The sequence below is a fragment of the Hyperolius riggenbachi genome, chromosome 9 (assembly GCF_040937935.1).
Source record: "Hyperolius riggenbachi isolate aHypRig1 chromosome 9, aHypRig1.pri, whole genome shotgun sequence".
NCBI classification, from domain to species: Eukaryota; Metazoa; Chordata; class Amphibia; order Anura; family Hyperoliidae; genus Hyperolius; species Hyperolius riggenbachi.
The window spans coordinates 183073489-183096760 of NC_090654.1; the positions used below are offsets into that span (position 1 = coordinate 183073489).

Sequence of the window (23272 nt, forward strand, 5' to 3'; positions counted from 1 at the left end):
CACGCTATTTTGGCAGTTGGATTGAGCAACTCTATTCAGTAAGTGTTATTGAAAATAAATAAGACCCTTAGAATCCCCAATGTGTAGATGGTCTAATCTACAATCAGTCAGATTTACCGTCTACTGAAAGTAACAGCGACATTAAAAAAAAAAAGTAAGTTAGGGCTGGAGACACTGCAGAGTGCTTTGCTGACCGTCAGCACTGCATCAGCATTTTTTAAAAATGCTCCCATTCACTTGCATTAAAATCGTGGCAAAAATCACTGCAATCTCATTTTTTTCAAGTCAATGGCGTCCGCGCGGATCGATTGCCGCTCGTCCCCGCCGGCATTTCCTTATCAGCGCTCAATTCCCTGCCTTAGGGTGCCCATTAACTGTACAATTGTTTTCACTAAATGCGATATTTCGATGCAATTTAAATGGTCGAAACTAATCTGAAGGTAATTATCGATTGTTCACATTTAGTGATCGATTATTTCTTCAAAATCGATCATAAAATCCACTTTCGGATCGATTTTATCCTATTAAGCAATTGAACCAAAGAAACGTTTCTTATCGAAAAAGGAATAGAAAAACCCATCTTTGCCAAATTATAAACCAATTTATTGATAATCTTAAAAAAAGACGTGCAGTGTTTGTCCCTAAAGTGCAAATCCCCATAAGTTAAAAAGACCCAGGAAACCTGTCCTAATCACCAACTGCATATAATATCCCTGGCAGAGGAGAGAGACCACTCCAGGTAACGCTCCCTGCCTTCTGCCCTAAGTGCAGTTTGTAAAGCAGGCCTGCCTATAAAGTTCCTGTTGCTATGATTAACACTGGTGCTGTGAACAATAAGCAAGGTGAGCTCCACATGCAGCAGATCTACTGCATTCAGTAGTATTAGCCAGCACGAACAGGGATGCAAAGCATAAATGCTTATGCTTTGCATCCCTGTTCGTGCTGGCTAATATTATATACAAGATTGCTGCTGGAGCAGCTTGGACATGCATATTAGACTGGATGCACTTTGTGCTTGCCATTCATAGTGTGAATGCAGTAGATCTGCTGCATGTGGAGCTCACCTTGCTTATTGTTCACAGCACCAGTGTTATTTATAGCAACATGAACTTTATAGGCAGGCCTGCTTTACAAAGTGCACTTAGGGCAGAAGGCAGGGAGCGTTACCTGGAGTGGTCTCTCTCCTCTGCCAGGCATAGTATATGCAGTTGGTAATTAGGACATTTTTCCTGGGTCTTTTTAACTTATGGGGATTTGCACTTTAGGGACAAACACAAAAATAAATTGGTTTATAATTTTGCAAAGATGGCTTGTTCTATTCTTTTTTCATTCCTTTGTTGGTGTGCTATGCACACAATGTGCGCTCTATTTTTAAACGTTTCTTATAGATTGCCTGCATAAATGGCAAATTGTATCGAAAGATCACATTTGGTGAGAAAAGTGTAGCATTAATGGGCACCTTTTATATGTAAGTATTTTTAATTGTACAATTTTTAACAATAGTGGTCCTTTAAAGTGTTTGTTTCATGATGCAGTGAACCTGGATGAGGGTAGCATGATAACATGACATCACTTCACTGGGGAAAGCCTAGAAGGGTCATGTATGTGTTTGAGACTGGACTAAAAGTAAATCTCCATCACTACTCTCTGCACTTAGTTTTACGAAACCACACAGGTCCCGGAGGAGGAAAATTCTAAGGTTCAAAGCAGAGTCATTATCTTTACCTGCCTTAAGACACCTTTTAAGGCCTGCTGTTTTTGAAGCGTTTCACAAACCGCTTCCACCTGTGAAAACGCTTGGCTAATGTATCTCAATGGGCTGGTGCACACCAGCAGTTTGAGGTTTTTAGCAAACCGCAAACGTGTAAAGTATAGAAAAAGCGCAAAACGCTCTGAAAAATGCTAGATCAGAGCGGTTTTTCAGGCATTTTTGTTACAGTAGCTGTTCAGTAACAGCTTTACTGTAACAATATATGAAATCTGCTACACAAAAACGCCCCAGAAAAAGCTAGGCATGTTTAGAAAACCTCTCTAAACTAGAGGTTTTTGAAGCAGATTTTCAGAGCGATTCTAGGCATTAGAATCGCTCTGAAAATCTGCTTCAAAAACCTCTAGCGGTTTGCGGATCTGCTAGCGGTTTTGGTGTGCACTGGGCCTGAGTGTGTGTGGGGGTAAAATTCTAAATGAACAATGTTCTACCCATCCTATTACTGTACATCACCATCAAGGTACCTCCCATGAAAAGATCCAGACCATAATTTGCACTTTATGCATCACAAACCCAAGTTTTGCTCTTCACCTACCGCCTGACTGTAAAGTGGAAGGCCTTCTCTATTCTTTGCAGCTTGTGGATAATGACCTAATGTGCCCATTATATTAAGTATTTTAACCACAGAATACTTTACTGGCTTTTTTATCTGCAAAGTGTCTCATTAATGCATTTCCAGGCCAGACATTTAGCAAGGCTGTACAGAGAGGCACTTTAATGTTGGCGGGTAGTAAATATGGTCATTAATCATTGGCTTTGTGCAGTAATTTGTATGGCTTTATAATTAACTTTATCCAACTGGCGTGAACAGGGATCTGTGCTAACATTTACGTTAATGTCTTACCTACTGCCAGTTTCTGAGCTGGAGCTGCACTCTTTATGGAGAAAAAAATCTGGATGAGGTCAGCATTGGGTTTTGGTTAACTCTGTAGTTTCAAAATCAACTGACATGTTTGCATATGCTTTCATATCATTAAGGTCAGGATAGTCAGGCACTGATCCAACACTGATGTTTCTGGTGCTTTAGACTATGCTCAGTGGAGCCAAGCCAGAGATGCAAGGAGCCATCCATCTGTTGCTATGACAATAAAGTGAACCCTCTGAGACTGAGCCCCTGCAGGATAGACTGCTGTTTGACTGGTTTTCCCATTGCTGAGGAAATAGTCTACCCTACACAAGCTTTTCTAAAATAACATGATATCGCCATACTTCTACTCTTACTTTTTGTTTATGGATAGGTCATTTTTTTTATTGTTTCATGTCACAGTTTATCCCCAATCAGTGTACAGATGGGCTGTTTGACCACATATTGGGGGGACAGCACATACATCACCTCATGGCTTGTTTAATTTTGTGAAAAAGCTATAACTCACATGGGATGAATGTGGAGCAGTAGGCAGGGGAAGACTGAGGAAGAGAGTATTAAAGGGGAATTCCAGTCAACCCTTCAGCAGCTTTTTATGGAAAATCGGTAGAAGTGCTGGTGAAAGCACAATGTTCATGTTTTTGTTTGTTTGTTTGTTTGTTTGTTTGTTTTTTCTTGTAAAGTTGCAAATTTTCTTTGATCTTTTGTGGTGTCAGTCTGCTCTCTGTGCCTACAGTAAACTGTACTACTTAACCACTTGAGGACTGCAGTGTTAAATCCCCCTAAAGACCAATCCATTTTTCACTAAATAGGCCACTGCAGCTTTAAGGGCCCGCTGCAGGGCCGTACAATTCAGCACACAATTAATTCCCCTCCCGACCGCCCCCCCCCCCCCCCCCCCCATCCCCTTCCCCTTTTTCTGCCCACCAACGGAGCTCTCTGTTGGTGATTATTTTTTTAAATAAATTTGAAAATTTTCTTTGTATTTTTTTTTTCATCCCACCCTCCCTCCCTCCGCGGTCCTCAAATGGTTAAGGGAGTCGCTGTTTAGACAGTTTTGCTGGGGTGAGGTAAAAAGTTTGGATATGTGTTTAAACTTTCGTGCTGTAATAACTTTGTTTTTGAAATTCATTGTACTTTCCAGGATAGTTGTAAGGTGTAGTTGTTACAGTAGTCTCGTGGGTGTGACCTGAATGGCCTGTAAGACCCATTTCATATGCTATTTGTATTCCTTTGGCAAACGTGTGTAAAGGGTGCTGAAGTAATTTGGGTCCCGGGTAAAGCCACTACTAGAATATCAATAATTTTACTAATGACACTAATGACATCTAATCTCATCTAATCTCACACTTACACCCACGCCCCATCTCTCCACCAATTACCACCTTCGCCTGCTAAAAACTCCCTCCTCTGATTACCATTATTTAATTACACAGTGGGCGCCACTATTGCTACAGTTGCAGTCTGTATGTTGCCCACTTTAACCACTTCCCGACCGCCCCCAGCCGATGGGCGGCGGCAAAGTCCGGGCCCAAACGACCGCAATACACCTGCGGCTGCGGGAGTGGCTATGCGGCGATCGCGTCATTCGTGACGCGATCAGCCGCCGGGGACTGGCTCCGCCCACCGTTCGCTGTAACCCGCCGGCCGTTCGGAAGCGCCGGCGGGTTACTAGCACCCGGATCGCTGCTGAAACAATGTATAATAGGCTTTGTAATGTATACAAAGCCGATTACACTGGCTGCCTCCTGCCCTGGTGGTCCCAGTGTCTGAGAGACCACCAGGGCAGGCTGCAGCCACCCTAGTCTGCACCCAAGCACACTGATTCCCCCCCCCCTGCCCGCTGATCGCCCACAGCACCCCTCAGACCCCCCCCCTGCCCACCCCCCAGACCACTGTTTGCACCCAGTCACCCCCCTAATCACCCATCAATCACTCCCTGTCACTATCTGTCAACGCTATTTTTTTTTTAGTCCCTAATCTGCCCCCTACTCCCTCCTGATCACCCCCCCCCCACCCCTCAGATTGTCCCCAGACCCCCCCAACTGTGTACTGTATGCATCTATCCCCCCTGATCACCTGTCAATCACCCGTCAATCACCCCCTGTCACTGCCACCCATCAATCAGCCCCTAACCTGCCCCTTGCGGGTAATCTGATCACCCACCTACACCAATAGATCGCCCGCAGATCCGACATCAGATCACCTCCCAAGTGCAGTGTTTGCATCTCTTCTCTCCTCTAAACACCCACTAATTACCCATCAATCACCCCTATCACCACCTGTCACTGTTACCCATCTGATTAGACCCTAATCTGCCCCTTGCGGGCACCCAATCACCCGCCCACACGCTCAGATTGCCCTCAGACCCCCCCTTATCAATTCGCCAGTGCAATATTTACATCTGTTATTCCCTGTAATAACCCACTGATCACCTGTCAATCACCCATCAATCACCCCCTGTCACTGCCACCCATCAATCACCCCCTGTCACTGCCACCCATCAATCAGCCCCTAACCTGCCCCTTGCGGGCAATCTGATCATCCACCCACACCAATAGATCGCCCACAGGTCCGACATCAGATCACCTCCCAAGTGCAGTGTTTACATCTCTTCTCTCCTCTAAACACCCACTAATTACCCATCAATCACCCCCTATCACCACCTGTCACTGTTACCCATCAGATTAGACCCTAATCTGCCCCTTGCGGACACCCAATCACCCACCCACATGCTCAGATTGCCCTCAGACCCCCCCCCCCCCTTATCAATACGCCAGTGCAATATTTACATCTGTTATTCCCTGTAATAACCCACTGATCACCTGTCAATCACCCATCAATCACCCCCTGTCACTGCCACCCATCAATCACCCCCTGTCACTGCCACCCATCAATCAGCCCCTAACCTGCCCCTTGCGGGCAATCTGATCACCAACCCACACCAATAGATCGCCCGCAGGTCCGACATCAGATCACCTCCCAAGTGCAGTGTTTACATGTCTTCTCTCCTCTAAACACCCACTAATTACCCATCAATCACCCCCTATCACCACCTGTCACTGTTACCCATCAGATTAGACCCTAATCTGCCCCTAGGGCACCCAATCACCCACCCACACCTCAGAACGCCCTCAGACCCCAGCCCTGGTCACCTCGCCAGTGCATTGCTTGCATCTATTTCCCCCCTCTAATCACACCTTGAGACACCCATCAATCACCTCCTGTCACCCCCTAGCACACCTACCCATCAGATCAGGCCCTAATTTGCCCCGTGTGGGCTCCTGATCACTCGGCCAAACCCTCAGATCCCCCTCAGACCCCCTTCCGATCACCTCCCCAGTGCATTGATTGCATCCATTTTCCCCTCTAACCGCCCCCTGAGACACCCATCAATCACCTCCTGTCACCCCCCTAGCACTCCTATCCATCAGATCAGGCCCAATACATCCTGTCATCTAAGAGGCCACCCTGCTTATAACCGGTTCCACAAAATTTGCCCCCTCATAGACCACCTGTCATCAAAATTTGCAGATGCTTATACCCCTGAACAGTCATTTTGAGAAATTTGGTTTCCAGACTACTCAGTTTTGGGCCCCTAAAATGCCAGGGCAGTATAGGAACCCCACAAGTGACCCCATTTTAGAAAGAAGACACCCCAAGGTATTCTGTTAGGTGTATGATGAGTTCATAGAAGATTTTATTTTTTGTCAAAAGTTAGCGGAAATTGGATTTTTATTGTTTTTTTCACAAAGTGTCATTTTTCACTAACTTGTGACAAAAAATTAAATCTTCTATGAACTCACCATACCCCTAACGGAATACCTTGGGGTGTCTTCTTTCTAAAATGGGGTCACTTGTGGGGTTCCTATACTGCCCTGGCATTTTAGGGGCCCTAAACCGTGAGGAGTAGTCTAGAAAACAAATGCCTCAAAATGACCTGTGAATAGGACGTTGGGCCCCTTAGCACACCTAGGCTGCAAAAAAGTGTCACACATGTGGTATCGCCATACTCGGGAGAAGTAGTATAATGTGTTTAGTGGTGTATTTTTACACATACCCATGCTGGGTGGGAGAAATCTCTCTGTAAATGGACAATTGTGTGTAAAAAAAATCAAAATATTGTCATTTACGGAGATATTTCTCCCACCCAGCATGGTTATATGTAAAAATACACCCCAAAACACATTATACTACTTCTTCTGAGTACGGCGATACCACATGTGTGACACTTTTTTGCAGCCTAGGTGCGCTAAGGGACCCAACGTCCTATTCACAGGTCATTTTGAGGCATTTGTTTTCTAGACTACTCCTCACGGTTTAGGGCCCCTAAAATGCCAGGGCAGTATAGGAACCCCACAAGTGACCCCATTTTAGAAAGAAGACACCCCAAGGTATTCTGTTAGGTGTATGATGAGTTCATAGAAGATTTTATTTTTTGTCACAAGTTAGCGGAAATTGATATGTATTGTTTTTTTTCACAAAGTGTCATTTTCCGCCAACTTGTGACAAAAAAAAAATCTTCTATGAACTCACCATACTCCTAACAGAATACCTTGGGGTGTCTTCTTTCTAAAATGGGGTCACTTGTGAGGTTCCTATACTGCCCTGGCATTTTAGGGGCCCTAAACCGTGAGGAGTAGTCTCGAAAACAAATGCCTCAAAATGACCTGTGAATAGGACGTTGGGCCCCTTAGCGCACCTAGGCTGCAAAAAAGTGTCACACATGTGGTATCGCCGTACTCAGAAGAAGTAGTATAATGTGTTTTGGGGTGTATTTTTATACATACCCATGCTGGGTGGGAGAAATCTCTCTGTAAATGGACAATTGTGTGTAAAAAAAATCAAATAATTGTCATTTACAGAGATATTTCTCCCACCCAGCATCTGTATGTGTAAAAATACACCCCAAAACACATTATACTACTTCTTCTGAGTACGGCAATACCACATGGGTGGCACTTTTTTGCACCCTAACTGCGCTAAGGGGCCCAAAGTCCAATGAGTACCTTTAGGATTTCACAGGTCATTTTGCGACATTTGGTTTCAAGACTACTCCTCACGGTTTAGGGCCCCTAAAATGCCAGGGCAATATAGGAACCCCACAAATGACCCCATTTTAGAAAGAAGACACCCCAAGCTATTCCGTTAGGAGTACGGTGAGTTCATAGAAGATTTTATTTTTTGTCACAAGTTAGCGGAAAATGACACTTTGTGAAAAAAAACAATTAAAATCAATTTCCGCTAACTTGTGACAAAAAAAAAAAAATCTTCTATGAACTCACCATACTCCTAACGGAATACCTTGGGGTGTCTTCTTTCTAAAATGGGGTAATTTGTGGGGTTCTTATGCTGTCCTGGCATTTTAGGGGCCCTAAACCGTGAGGAGTAGTCTTGAAACCAAATTTCTCAAAATGACCTGTGAAATTCTAAAGGTACTCATTGGACTTTGGGCCCCTTAGCGCAGTTAGGGTGCAAAAAGGTGCCACACATGTGGTATCGCCGTACTCAGGAGAAGTAGTATAATGTGTTTTGGGGTGTATTTTTCCACATACCCATGCTGAGTGGAAGAAATATCTCTATAAATAGACAATTGTGTGTAAAAAAAAATAAAAAAATTGTCATTTACGGAGATATTTCTCCCACCCAGCATGGGTATGTGTAAAAATACACCCCAAAACACATTATACTACTTCTCCTGAGTACGGCAATACCACATGTGTGGCACTTTTTTGCAGCCTAACTGCGCTAAGGGGCCCAAAGTCCAATGAGCATCTTTAGGCTTTACAAGGGTGCTTACAATTAGGCACCCCCCAAAATGCCAGGACAGTGAACACACCCCACAAATTACCCCATTTTGGAAGGTAGACACTTCAAGGTATTCAGAGAGGAGCATAGTGAGTCCGTGGCAGATTTCATTTTTTTTTGTCGCAAGTTAGAAGAAATGGAAACTTTTTTTTTTTGTCACAAAGTGTCATTTTCCGCTAACTTGTGACAAAAAATGAAATCTTCTATGAACTCACCATGCCTCTCACTGAATACTTTGGGATGTCTTCTTTCCAAAATGGGGTCATTTGGGGGGTATTTGTACTATCCTGGAATTTTAGCCCCTCATGAAGCCTGACAGGTGCACAGAAAAGTCATAGATGCTTGAAAATGGGAAAATTCACTTTTGGCACCATAGTTTGTAAACGCTATAACTTTTAACAAATCCAATAAATATACACTGAATGGTTTTTTTTTTAATCAAAGAAATGTAGCAGAATAACTTTCGCGCTCAAATGTATAGGACATTTAACTTTATTTGAAAAATGTCAGCACAGAAAGTTAAAAAAGTCATTTTTTTGACAAAATTCATGTCTTTTTTGATGAATATAATAAAAAGTAAAACTCGCAGCAGCAATCAAATAGCACCAAAAGAAAGCTGTATTAGTGACAAGAAAAGGAGGTAAAATTCATTTAGGTGGTAGGTTGTATGAGCGAGCAATAAACCGTGAAAGCTGCAGTGGTCTGAATGGAGAAAAAGGCTCTGGTCCTTAAGGGGCGAAAAGACTGTGGTCTTCAAGTGGTTAACGCATGTGTGCCCAAATTCCCTACTTCACTTCCCATGTCCTAATTGTGCTGTGAGGTTTGCTTCACTGTTGGAGGCACATGTTGTTTGTTTGTTTTGTGGACATTGTTAGTTTGTTTCATGTGCCATAAAGATAATGCTGGATTGCATGTATTCTTTCCTCTGTGTAGCAATCATTCTACTGTCACTATGAAATGATGCAACCAAATGGTGTCTCCTGAACATCTTGTATGGCTTCTTTAGCTCTTCCCACAATATGTGTCCATGAGATCTACTGAATGACACTCGTTTTTCCATTTCATCACATCACTAGTGCTTAACCTTAACCTGAGCTCAGCACTTCCTCTCTGCTCTAAAAGATACACAATAGCATAATAACCTTTAGGGCTCGTTTCCACTGTTACGGTGCGGAATCGCCTGGATTCCACCGCAGAAAGAAATCGCATGCGGCTGCGTTTCCGCATGCGGATTTAGCCGCGATTTCCCATGCGATTTCGCATGGCAAGGAGCCAGGCGAATTTAACCATGTCACTGCCTGAGTAAAGCTCCATAGCAAACCATGCGAAATCGCGGGGAAATCCACATGACAAAGCCGCATGCGATTTCCCTATTAAATGCATTAGCGGCGATTCGCCCGCATTCCTCCCGCACGCGAAATCTGACGGCTTTGCCGTGCAAATTTCTGCCGCACCGAAAAACGCTCCTGCCGCCGCACAAGTGGAAACAGCCCCTTCCACTTACATTGACTATGCGAATCCGCATGCAGTGCCCGCATGCGGATTCGCTATAGTGGAAACAAGCCCTCAGTCCCTGTTCACAGTGCTCCGCTGTGTTGCAGAATAATTCTGCATGTCTACTCACTGCCCATACAATTCTATGGGCCTGTTCACAGTACTGCATTGTAACTGATCACATTATTCTAACTCACTGCATGCAGGCTTTATATTAATGTCTATGTCCAGTCTCCATTGCAGTTCACAGTCATTATAACGCGTGCATTTAGCAACTGAGCTCTGTACACCTAGCCTTAAAGTAAAAACATTTCTTTGTTACAGCTGATACAAATCCTGCAATAAATGTGCAGTGTGTCTACTTCCTGCCTTCATGGAAGCAGACATATTGCTAACATCCTTTGTTTACCAATTAGCTGATCTGCTGTGGCAGAGGAGATTTCTGAGCTGACAGCTGAGAGACCAAATTACAGTGGTTATTAGACTCAGATGAGGGGGAATTAAACATGCTAAACTCTTTTTTTTTTTTTTTTTTTTTTTTCCCTCCTGTCCTGTTCAGGTCCACTTTAAAAGTAACCTAATAGCACATTTTTTACCCGCCACAAACTCCACTTCCCACACTCTGGTTTCCAGAAATCCAAGCAATATTCCATGTCTAAATATCATTGCTCTATGTAGATGCTGATAGGCAGAGCTGGGTTTTATTTTCTTACAAAAGTTTTTAGATTAGCTTAGGCCACAATTTCTGATCGGGAGCCTTCTTCCTCAGCAATTTTCTGCAGCTCTGACTACCAAGCCGAACACAGTCATGTGACAACAGCTGTGGCATTTAAAGGATTTCATTTGGGTGCTAAGGGAGAATGCATGGTCAGAATTCAGCTTTGGTATTGCAATATACAGTAGTGGGAATGTGAAGTAACTGCTTTTTATGATACACAGATGGCCTGCTCCTTTCACTGCCTTTACATAGTATTTTCCCTGCAAAACACGAGCTGCATTTTTCAAAGGACATCTCATTTGTAGCTCTTCCTAGAAAAGGAATAGAACACACGTTGATATGGCAATTATTAAATTGTCCGGATGTTTGTAATGTTTTTCTAGCTGATTTGGTTAGTGGTTACTTAGTGATATTGGAGACTTATCATATGCCAGTATCTCCCCTAAGGCTGGTTTCACAGTGGGACGTTACAGGCGCACGTTAGAGCAGCCTGTAACGCAGCCCACCGCACAGTAATGAAAAGTCAATGGGGCTGTTCACAGTGCCCACGTTGCTTTACATTGTAACGCTGCGTCACAAGACAACGTACTGCATGCAGTACTTTAGACGCGGCTCAGCCGCGTTAGACTGCTTGCACATGCTCAGTAATGTTGGGGAGGAGCGGAGAGCGGCCAGGCACATGGCTAATTAATATGCACTGCACTCAGTGACGTGCAGTGTTTACTTCCTGGAGCGGCCGCTCTGTGCGGCGATTGGCCGGCGGGACCACGTGATGCCGCATGCGCACAAGAGTGCGCATCACGGCATCACTGACGCCAGAGTGAGCTGCACAACGCGGCTCACTCTGACGTCCAGATCCAGCACCACCAGGCGTTCCGTTAGGGGGACGTTATGCGACCTTAACGCCCCCTCTAACGCAACGTCCTGGTGTGAAATTAGCCTAAATATGCTATAATATCAAAGGATACTTGGCTAAATAAAGTTTAGGTATTCTGTTTTACATGGAAAACAAATCCGTTTCTTCAGAAACTCCTCACATAGAGAAATAGAAGCCAGTAGCCATTGGATGGCTTGTTGACGTGGGTAGTCTCCTTCTTCTTCCCACCATTAAATGCCACTGTTGGACAAGAGACAGATTTTGTGGTGTTATTACGGATCATCAGGTCTACCAACTACAACCTTACATGCTAGCACACAAAATTCCTGTTACATTGCTGATTTGAGTTTCATTTACCATGTGCTGGGGAGTAACAGGTCTACTTTTCTATATAGTTAACAGTGAAACTATACCAAATTTGCCAGTTTTGCATATAACCACTCCTAACTATCCTCCACATTTTATTGTGGTCTGTTGTTTCCCAGAATCTCTGTATTCTCGAGGTTTTTTTTTTTTAAATTATTATTTTTGTTTTATTTAAATGATGGAATTTAACATGTGCTATACCTACTGCTGCTGCTCCAGTTTCCAGTCAGAAAGGCTCATGTGAGCTATTATATTTATATCTTAAGGTCCTCGCTAACGGTACAGATTTCAGCAAAGAATTACCTAAACGATCAGATAAATGTGAGTGGAAATGTTATACATTGATTATTTCCCCATCAACAAGCCATTTATAAAAAAAATGTTTTACCTGATCGACTAAACTGTTGTCAAACATCAGTATTAGAATAGTTTACAGTTGATTTGGGACATCAACAAGGTTAATTTTCTGCAGATTCCATCACATTTATATGATTGATTGGGTGATTGCTGACAATTGTACTGTTAGGACCAATAAACATAAATAGCAAAACTCTGTTTAAAGAGGAACTCCAGTGAAAATAATGTAATAAAAAAGTGCTTCATTTTTACCATAATTATGTATAAATGATTTAGTCAGTGTTTGCTCATTGTAAAATCTTTCCTCTCCCAGATTCACATTCTGACATGTATTACATGGTGACATTTTTACTGTGGGCAGGTTATGTAGCTGTTTCTAGCTGTTCTGGCCTTGCAGACAGCTCTAAACAGCCATTTCCTGTCTGTGAACATTGTTACATTGTGGCAGTTTGCCCAGAGTACCGTACGGTACCAGAGCCTCTTGTGGGAGGGGTTTCAGCACAAAATCAGTCATGCAGCGCCCCCTGATGGTCTGTTTGTGAAAATCAATATATTTCTCATGTAAAAGGGGGTATCAGCTACTGATTGGGATAAAGTTAAATTCTTGGTCGGAGTTTCTCTTTAACAGGCACGGTTACATGTGATCCTTTTAATAAGGAGAGAAGATATGTAAAATGATGATGGTCCGGACTTCCTGACAAATGGAATTATAAAACAAAACACCATTTTTGCTGTTTTTTTTTTTTTTTTTTTTTTTTTTTTTTAGAAATGTCAGCAGGCAGTAGTGCAGATATACATGTAACCAAATTTCCATATAATCGTTCAAAAATTAAATGTATAGTTATTTTAGTAAGTAGCTTTTTTATCCATTGGACACTTGAAATGAATACCACATTCTGGGCTCCTTATTCTTAAAGAGGACCCAGGTTGCGAGACATACGGAGGCTGATGTGTTTATTTCCTTTCAAACAATGCACATTGCCTGGCTGTCCTGCTGATCCACTGCTTCCAATATTTTTAGCCATAGACCCTGAACAAGCATGCAGATAAGATGTTTGCAACAAAAATCTGACAAGATTAACCACATGCTTGTTTCAGGTGTGAGATTCAGGCACTACTGATGCGTGAAAAACAGCAGGGCTGCTTGGCAACTGGTATTGTTTAAAATAAAAAAATAAAAAGTGTATGCGTGTGTGTGTGTGTGCGTGCGTGTGTGTGTGTGTGTGTGTGTGCGTGCGTGCGTGTGTGCGTGCCAGCCTCCACATGCCTCTCTCTTCAGGTTCCCTTTTAATGAGAAGTGAACAACTCTGAAGGCAGGTTCTGGCACAGAGTGGAGCTGATTCAGGACACTTAGTGGGCAGGACACTAACTCAGTTCACTGGTGTTAAAATCCCCCCCCCCCCCAAAAAAAAAAGTACAGGAAAATGGGGTATTATTATTAATAGGCATTATTTTAAATAATATTATGAAAATTCTAACAGATTCTTGAAAAAGACTAAAACAACTCTGTGATCATAGTTCTACTTTAAATATTTCAGTTTATCTACAGGTGTTGGGATATCCGTGCATTATTGTGTACTTTATTAGATGCCCTTTCACATAGTAAGAATCAGATTTTAAAGTGAACTTATACCAAACATAATCACTAAAAACAAGTATACAGTATAGGCAGTAGTTATGAGACATTATCAGCATAGAAGTTGAATGTAAAGTAAGTTAAAGAGGAACTCCAGTGAAAATAATGTAGTAAAAAAAGTGCTTCATTTTTTACCATAATTATGTATAAATGATTTAGTCAGTGTTTGCTCATTGTAAAATCTTTCCTCTCCTCGATTTACATTCTGACATTTATTACATGGTGACATTTTTACTGTGGGCAGGTTATGTAGCAGCTGCTAGCTGTTTTGGCTGTTAGAGACAGCTGTAAACAGCTAATTCCTGTCTGTGAACATTGTTACATTGTGGCAGTTTGCCCAGAGTACCGCGGTACTCAGAGCTTCTTGTGGGAGGGGTTTCAGCACAAAATCAGTCATACAGCGCCCCCTGATGGTCTGTTTGTGAAAAGCATTATATTTCTCATGTAAAAGGGGGTATCAGCTACTGATTGGGATAAAGTTCAATTCTAGGTTGGAGTTTCTCTTTAAGCTCCTAGACTCTATTTTTGTTCAGGCAACCACACATCATATTAAGGGACCAATAAGGAAGCTTGGAAGGTGGAAAGGGCGGGCCCTTAATAATATCAGTTGTAGTTTGGCTGCCTAAATCTCTGGAACTGCTAATGATGTCACTGAATTAACCCATGACTATGTATTTCTTCACCATACACTTTGTTTCCTTTGAATTTGCTACGGTTCCCTTTTTATTCGCTGAATCTGTAAACACAAACATTGTATTAAAGTCTTTTAAAGCGGAACTGCAGGCAAAAATATTATTTTGCATTTAAAATTTTTAGTTATCTTCTGTATTATAAAAACATTTGCTGCAGAATCACTGTAAAACAGAGTGACTGCTACTTTTGCTTTGCTTTTAAATGTCCCCTGTCAGGTCTCAGACATTCCCTTTGTAGGCTTGTACGGCTAACTGAAGTGTGATACACCTGCTGGGAAGGCACATCCAGCCCGCAGCACTGCGTACAGGAGACTCTTATTCACAGCATTTCTGAAGCAATGACGATTAGTTTTGTTACATTTTAACTATCATTTGTGTCCAAACAACAACTGCCAATACTATTATTTCTTTTAACTTGTGTACCTGAAATTCCGCTTTAACATGGCTTTGTGCACCTGACTGACCAAAGATACAAATTAACCTATTTATACCACTTGTGACTGTAAATAGTTTGCTGGTAAAAAAAAATGGTTAATGAATATTTAGATAAAATGTACAATGGTGTAAATTAAAATTGGAGTGTAAATGTGGGCTATTCTCTCTACTGCTGGATGGAGTTGTAAGAATTTTTTCTATTTGCAGTGAATTCTGTATTGTAACATAATGAGGTTCATTTAATAAAGCTCTCAGTATTCTTTCATCTGCTTATTGCTCTCTCATTTCAAGCACTTTCACCTCATCTTTTCTCTTAATTAACCTCTCAGCTTCTCAAGGGTCATTCTGTTTAGCTCATATCTTGCATGTGCTCTGCGCAGCCAACAGATATGGCTCATGTGCTGCCGATTCCAATGTTCATCATAATAATAGTATGGCTTATTGCAGGACCACCAAGGGCTCAGGGAGTGTAGACATTTTTTAGGATTAGGAGGAGACTGGGTGGGGCCTGAGTTGATGACTCATCTGAGCTTCTGGTGTATATGCATTCTTTACATGTAGCCTAAAACATTAAAGTGAACCTCTGGACTAATCTACTCAGCAGAACTGAAAAGGCTTGGCGTTTCTTTAACAGTTTCACAGCATTAGAGCATTGTTTTTCTTACCAAAGCATCATTTTTAGCTGCATTTTTAACTAAGCTCCACCCATCAAATAAAACTGTTTTTTTTCCCTGATGCTGTTCAAAGCCTGATGGGATTTCCTATGTTGTTATTCACTTTGCCTAGCAACTGGGAGGGGTGATCAGCACACAGGACAGTTGGAACTGTGTCTCATGCTCCCTGTCACCTCCTTTCAACCAAAAAGATGGCTGCCTTAATGAAATCAAACATTTGCCTGTTCTTTTAAAACAGGGTGGGTAAGAGATTATATTACCCATCTATTTTAATTAACATAACTAATGTAACTTAATGACAGTATGTTTGTTTAGGCTGAAGTTCCTCTTTAAGGGCCTGAGGCCACTGACGCAGTTGTGTCCGCTTTTCAGTTACTCATCAATGTTAGAGATGTTGAAAAGTGAACAGAAGCAGATACAACTGCGTCAGTGGGCTCAGGCCCTTAGGCTATTCTGTAATATTACATGCTAACATATTACGCAGTGCTGTACAATGGATAAGGGAGACATTACATTAAACAATGTTACACAGGGACATTATGGCATTCCATAATAATACACAAAATAGTGATGTAACAATTTAGTTGTAATTACAATCTAACACAGCCCAATGTTGCAAAATACTTTAAAAACAAAAATATCCTCTTACAATCTTGAAAGGTTACATGTTTCATATAGGGGTTTCAAAATCATTGTTTAAAATGTAAAATGTAATTTTGCAGGGCAATAAGATCAAGTGAATACACGTAATACATGCACACTACATTTCAAAATATTTCTACCGTAACTATGGCAAATCTAAGATTGTGCATGCTTTGTCAGAGAGTGCACTGCTCTTAGTTCTATTCAGTCCACAAACAAGTAAAGCTACACTGCAAGTTCTCCATTCTTTGTACTGTGCCTATGTTGAATTGGAAAACCATAGTTAAAGGTGGATAAGCAAGCTGATGCCAGACAACTGAGTGGTCACACTTGGTTAAATATGGTTTAAGGGCCCATTTCCACTTGTGCGATTCTTCTGTGATTCCCGGCATGTGAATTCGCACGGAGAATCACAGCCCATCAATGCGCTGCTTCCAAATTCTGAAGTGGGGGACAATGGACGGTAGGCAGCATAATTTCACATGCGATTCCCACTAGCCATGCATAGCACAGCTAGAGGGAATTGCATGCGTACTCGCATTGAAACAAGTGCTCTAAGGCAGGGTTCACATTTATCTTAGCGAAAAACTGAATTTTATTTTTGCATTTATATGCACATTTTCACACTTTTTTTTTTTATCGCAACTAATAAAAATGGGAATTTGCATGAAATGTGCTTTTTTTTTTTTTTTCTTTTTTTTCTTTCACGGTCTAAGGTTATTCTGTGCATAGCAAAACGTGAACACAATTTAGCAGATTTTAACAGAAGTTGACTTTCATTAGATGTGAGGAGGATGGGTTTTCGCACATTCACAATTCACATGCAAATTTCCACATGCAGAGTGTTGTGGGGTATTTCAGTCACCTGTACAACCCGTTAGCTCGGTGGGGGGCAGAGAGCGGCGGTTTGGGGACACAGCTATGTCATTAGGCAGAGAACATGGCTCTGTGTTGCATCTGCCCCGTCCCCCCTTCCCCTGAAGATCAAGCTTCGGTTCTCTTTAAAGGATACCCAAGGTGACATGAGACATTATGAGATAGACATGTGTATGTGCAGTGCCTAGCACACAACTATGCTGTGTTCCTTTTTTTTCTTTGTCTGCTTGACAGAGTTAAACATCAGGTATGTAAGTGGCAGTTACTGTCTGAGTCAGGACTGGGTCAGACAACAGTATGACCCTCACTGATAAGAAATTACAACTATAAAACACTTTCCTAGCAAAAATGGCTTCTGAAAGCAGGAAAGAGATAAAAAGGTTCAATTGTTCATAGATTTCAGCTCTTGCATACTTCGATGAATGTGGCATTGAGCAAAAACAATAACACAGTAAAAACTTAGAAAGTATATTTAAATATAAAATAAAACAGTGGAACATCATAAAAAGTCATTTTATAGGACAAGAAGGATAAATATAATTGTTTATTTCTTTAGTTTATTTTCACTTTGGGTGTCCTTTAAATCTCAGCAGAACATTCCCGCCTTGGTGCCGCAGCACAATGACGATCAGTAGGCAAGTACTGCTGTTAGGCTTGCCAAGAAAAATAAGAGAATTAAATCTGTATGAAAGTCGGTGAATCTTTCCCAGCATGTGGTGGCAGAGAAGAGCACAGACTGGGTGTGGAGAAGCACAGAACTGCATAAATGGTTACGGTGTAATATCTTCTAGATATAAAACTGCTGACACACATGGGCGTCCACACATAGGGGCAAAATGGGACAGCCCCCCGGCTGTCCCCGCTACTTATTATGTAATAGGCAGAGTGCCAGCAGCCAGTGTCAGACTTCCTATTTGCCAGTGAGAAGTGGGCGCTATGACCTTGCAGAAACTGCACTATTATGCGGAAGTGACATCGCTTCCGAATATGCAGTGTGGTGTCCACGGGGGTACCACATGCCCGCTTCTCACTGGTCGCCGGCTGATTGGAGGTATGACGCTGGCTGCTGACACTCTGCCTATTACATGATAGGCAGTGGGGATGGAAGGGCGGTGCCGGTCTTCATCACGGTGAGTGGGGTTCCCTGTCACAACCTAAAACTGGGGGAGGGGGGGTCCCTGTCACTACCTAAACTGGGGGCACCTGTCTCTAACTAAAACTTGGTAGCACCTGTCACTAAACATGGGCAGTCGCTGAAACCTAAACTGGGGGCACCTGTGTCGGAGGCGCTACGCGCGACTTGCTACTAGGCCCCCCCCCCTGAAAATTTTCTGCAGACGCCCATGCTGACACTGAGTCTCTGAACAGAAAGATTTCTGCAAAGATGCCATTCACTTCACACTAATATCTTGTCTTTTAATAGTTACTGCAGATGAAATTGTAAATGAAAATCTTAATAGAGTATTTACCTTATGGCATTGAAATGTGAAGGTTATATGACTGCTGGCTGCTGGTCCTCTGTATTACTGTACTAGCAATGTGTCTCTTTACACACTAAGCCAATCCAGTACAAGCCCATGCTGCAACCTTGCAAATATCTATGGATGCTGAGGTGCAATCACATGATACACTGCCTGCTTCTCGAGGCCTAGTAGCAAGTAATCACGTAACTGCTGTCTTTCAGACACATGTATGCTAAGTATTCATGTTGCTTATTTGCAGCTGCAATTATAGAAACGTGGATGGAGGGGAAGAAGTCTGGACAGAAACCTGTTTGCCTGTAATTCTGCCTTAATTACTGAAATAAAGAAGCAGCAATTATACATTACTGCTCTAGCAACTCAGCCCAGAATTCAAGGCACAGTTATGAAGGTGTGTGTGTGTGTATGTGAGTGTGTGTGTGTGTGTGTGTGTGTGAGTGCGTGCGTCTGTTCTATATTTGTATAAATGCAACCTCATAAGTAAAATAACACAAAAGATACTGGCCTGTCTTTATTTATATATCAATTGTCAAAATACAAAGGCAATGGGTGAACAAATTACTAAGTACCACTGCAATTCGACTTTTCTAACTGTGCAGCTAAAAAGCACAGTTTTTTTTAACCCTTGCAGTGAAAAATAAAAAGGGGACACAAGCAAGTTTTAAGTAGGTGTGGTATTTTGTGTAACTGTTTCATCATGTCACATGTCAGTTTAGCTACCCCTAAAGTTGAGGCTATGTCCAACTATTTGCGTGAGACTCAGGCCTCAGTCTCAATCTAGTCATGTCATGTTGGAGACAGGGTAAGTGGGCACTGCACTGGTGTGCAGACACCATTCTTGACTCGGGCCTCAGTCTCAAGCTAGTCATGTGATATTGGTGACTACTAGGTTAGTGGACACTTCTCTGGTTACAGCTGACCACTGGGAGTGAATTTGTGAGGGGGGAAGGGGCGTGCACTATTTACTTTACTCAGGCCTCAGTCTCAATCTAGTCATGTGATGTTGGTGACTGGGTAAGTGGGCTCTGCTTTGGTAACAGCTGGCCAATGCAAGCAACTTTGTGAGGAAGGAATTGGTGAGCACAATGTATAACTAATGCCTCAGTCTCAAGCTTGTCAAGTAATAATAGTGACAGGTTTAGTAGGCACTGCTCAGGTAACAGCTGGCCAATGGGACTGACATTGTGAGGGAGAATGGGGTGGTCACGATTTGACTCATGCCTTAGTTTAACTTTGCACACAATTGGACACATACTGGTATTTACTTGTTGCCATATTTATTTGCTTTCAAAGAGTGGCAGTTGTTTGGCAGCCATGATTTTGGCTGCAGCAGTGTCTGCATCACACTCCTGAAACAAGCATGCAGCGAACATGGCAAGGCTTTAGGCTGGGCTCACACATACAACTTTCATTCCAGTCCTGTCATGTTAGGTTTTATCAGTTTTTTAATTTCCGTTCCATTCCTGTTTATTAAAGCTAATACAAAACTGATGAAAACTGACAGGACTGGAACGGAACTATACATATTGTATGTGTATGTGTGGACAGCCGAAATCACAGCAGCTGATGTGTATACTCATTCTTGATCTGTGGCAGAAAGTATTGGGAGACACAGGATTGGCAAGGTGTCAGTATGAAAGTACTCAATGTACTGGTGTTTTTTTTTGTTTTGTTTTTTAATGCTTACCGTCATTTTCTGGTGGAAAAAAGTTCTGGGTTTTTTGTGGAAAAAAAAAAAATTAAAAGCAGCCATCCACAATGAGACGGGAACCTGTGTCAGTAGTCGATTGTGATCAGAAGTTGATTAGGCAATAGCAATTGTTTTGCCACTTTGCAGCACTTGATTCTGATCAGCACTCAGCAGAAATGTATTTAAAGGTGGCCACTAATGATCCAATCTTTTTCATCCAATCTTACCATTTCCATGTAATATAAGGTAACTGCCTGAAGTATCCATTCAGTATATTCACTCAATTTACCCTTATACTATATAGATTTGGTAAGATTGGATGAAAAAGATTGGATGATTAGTGGCCGCCATAAGAATTGATAGAACTGCTGCAGCCACTAGCTTACTACAAATCAATGCGGTGCAAAACCATGCACGGCCTCACAGGACTAAGGGCTGGTTTACACTATAAGCGCTTTTGTGAGCGCTTGCGTTTGAGTAGCGCTTGCTATTTTACTGCGATCGATTTTAATGAAAGTGAATGGAAGCAATTTTTTTAACAAGCCCTCGGCAAGCGCTAATCAAACGCAATCGCTCACAAAAGAGCTTATCGTGTGGATCCGGCCTAAGAGCTGGTTCACGCTGCAAATACTTTTCTAAGCACCAGTGATTTGAAAAGCTCTTGCTAATGAAATGCTATGTGTGTGTTCTCACTTGACCAATGTGATTTGTTAAAAACCACCCATATCAATGCATTAGCGAGAGCTTTACAAATCACTGGTGCTTAAAAAGCACTGGTGGTGTGAACCAGACCTAAAGACCTGCGATAAATTTCACAATTAAAATCCGGGTGAGTGTTTAAAAAACTTTGCAGCAGCTAGTATTAATAAAAGGGAAGTTCATAAAAACACAGTATAATCAGATCAGCTCTATATACTGCAAATATCAATAGCAACCCTTAGTTGAACTTGTCTACATGTTTGTTTGGTTTGTTTGTTTGTTTTTTAACAATGAATTTTTATTGAGAAAGATGATCAAGTGAAATAACAATACATACCGCATACATCTATAAGACAAACAGCCAAATAAACAATAGAAAAAAATACACACTAGAGCAAAAATCCCTAAAAAGGGGTAAGTTCTTTTCTTGCATGAATTCCATCAAAGCGAGATTCCAAATGGGTCTTACTGAGCAACCCAGGATGTCTCAATGGGTTAAGGTTGTGAACAAAATCAGCAGTAAAGCAGTCTGTCTATATGGTTTTTATGTGCCCTAAAATGCAGCCACATTTACAGGAAAATTAACATAAAAGTGGGTATTCCGAGTAATTAACTGCATTCTACAGTGTGTCACTACAGTGCCTCTTTAAAGAGGAACAGTCGCAAAAATTTTAATATTTAAAACACCTACAAATAAGAAGTACATTTCTTCCAGAGTAACATGAGCCATACACTATTTCTCCTATGTTGCTGTCACTTACAGTAAGTAGTAGAAATCTGCCATTACCAACAGGTTTGGGGTTAGTCCATCTCTTCATGGGGGATTCCCAGCATGGCCTTTATTCTTTATAAAGACATTCCCTGAAAAATATTTATACAAAGATGCTGGCCAACCTCCCTGCTCGCTGCACACTTTTTTGGCAGTTGGACGGAGCAACTGCCATTCACGAAGTGCTTTTCGAACTAAAAAAAACCCTGGGAACCCCTATGAGAAGATGGGCTAGTCCAAAATCTGTCGGTAATGTCAGATTTCTACTACTTAAGGTAAGTGACAGCAACATAGGAGAAAAGTAATTTATGGCTCATTTTACTCTGGAAGAAATGTGTTAACATGTATTTTAAATTTTAAGATTTCAGGCCATTTGAGCAATAGTTGAAAGCCAAGTCCATTGTTCCCCTCCATAACCCACCCGTGGAAGCCGCATCATCTTTCCGGGTCCTGTCACTCCTCTTGCTCTCATTATACACACAGAATATGTTAAGCATTGGGGCTTCATAGTGTCTCCCACTAGATCGAGTTGGATTCTTGTGGGCGACATAGATTGAGGGAAAATTGCCTCAAACCAAAGATGTGTACACTACACAGTGATCACAAACTAAAAATTAAAAAAAGGCTCTGGTCCTTAAAGGGGAACTTCAGCCTAAACAAACACACTGTCATTAAGTTACATTAGTTATGTTAATTAGAATAGATAGGTAATACAATCTCTTACGCACCCAGTTTTAAAAGAACAGGCAAATGTTTGTGATTCATGGGGGCTGCCATCTTTTTGGTGTAAAGTAGGTGACAGGGAGCAGGAGACACAGTTCCAACTGTCCTGTGTCCTGATCACCCCTCCCAGCTGCACGTGCTAGGCTTCAAATGTCAAATTCAAAATGTAAAAAAAAAAAATTGCACCAAAACAGCAGAATGAGAACAACAAAATTAGAAATCCCATAATGGTTTGTACAGCATCAGGGGAAAAATGCCCGGGCAGTTTTCTTCTGTGCAGCTAAAAATGAGGCTTGTATAAGAGAAACAAAGTTCTGATGCTGTGAAACTGTTAAACAAGGGGTTCGACCCAGCACTCTCAATGGAGACAAGCGTGCTATAGCTGATCAGAACTTGTTGCTCATCAAGTTCAAAGATAGCGGAAAAAGAGATATCAGCAGCACCGCTACAGTGAAAAAGTTAGCTCTTTATTAGTGCAGTAAAATCATGTGGCAAAGATAGAGCTGGAGGCAACTACAGCCCGCTGTTTCAAAGCGACATGCTTCTTCTTCAAGTTGCAAGCTCATAATGACAAACAATGTTCTCATACCTTCTTAAATATGGCCACACATTCAAATGTCAGCCAATCCACAAATGAGACTTGAGAAGTGACCAATCAGAGCAGACCAAGGGAATGGAGGACCTGATGGGGAACTTCAGTAC

General features: G+C 41.9%; 1 protein-coding gene and 1 long non-coding RNA gene across 7 annotated transcripts in view; one reads left to right on the top strand and one right to left on the bottom strand.

Moving 5' to 3' along the window:
• The window catches only part of LOC137532825 (uncharacterized), a 36692-nt gene extending 33889 nt beyond the window's left edge, over positions 1-2803 (bottom strand). Inside the window, exon 1 of the long non-coding RNA XR_011024012.1 lies at positions 2613-2803. This is a non-coding gene — a long non-coding RNA (uncharacterized lncRNA). The remainder of the gene's footprint in view (positions 1-2612) is intronic.
• The window catches only part of PTPRG (protein tyrosine phosphatase receptor type G), an 831563-nt gene that overhangs the window by 605922 nt on the left and 202369 nt on the right, over positions 1-23272 (top strand). The window lies entirely within an intron of this gene.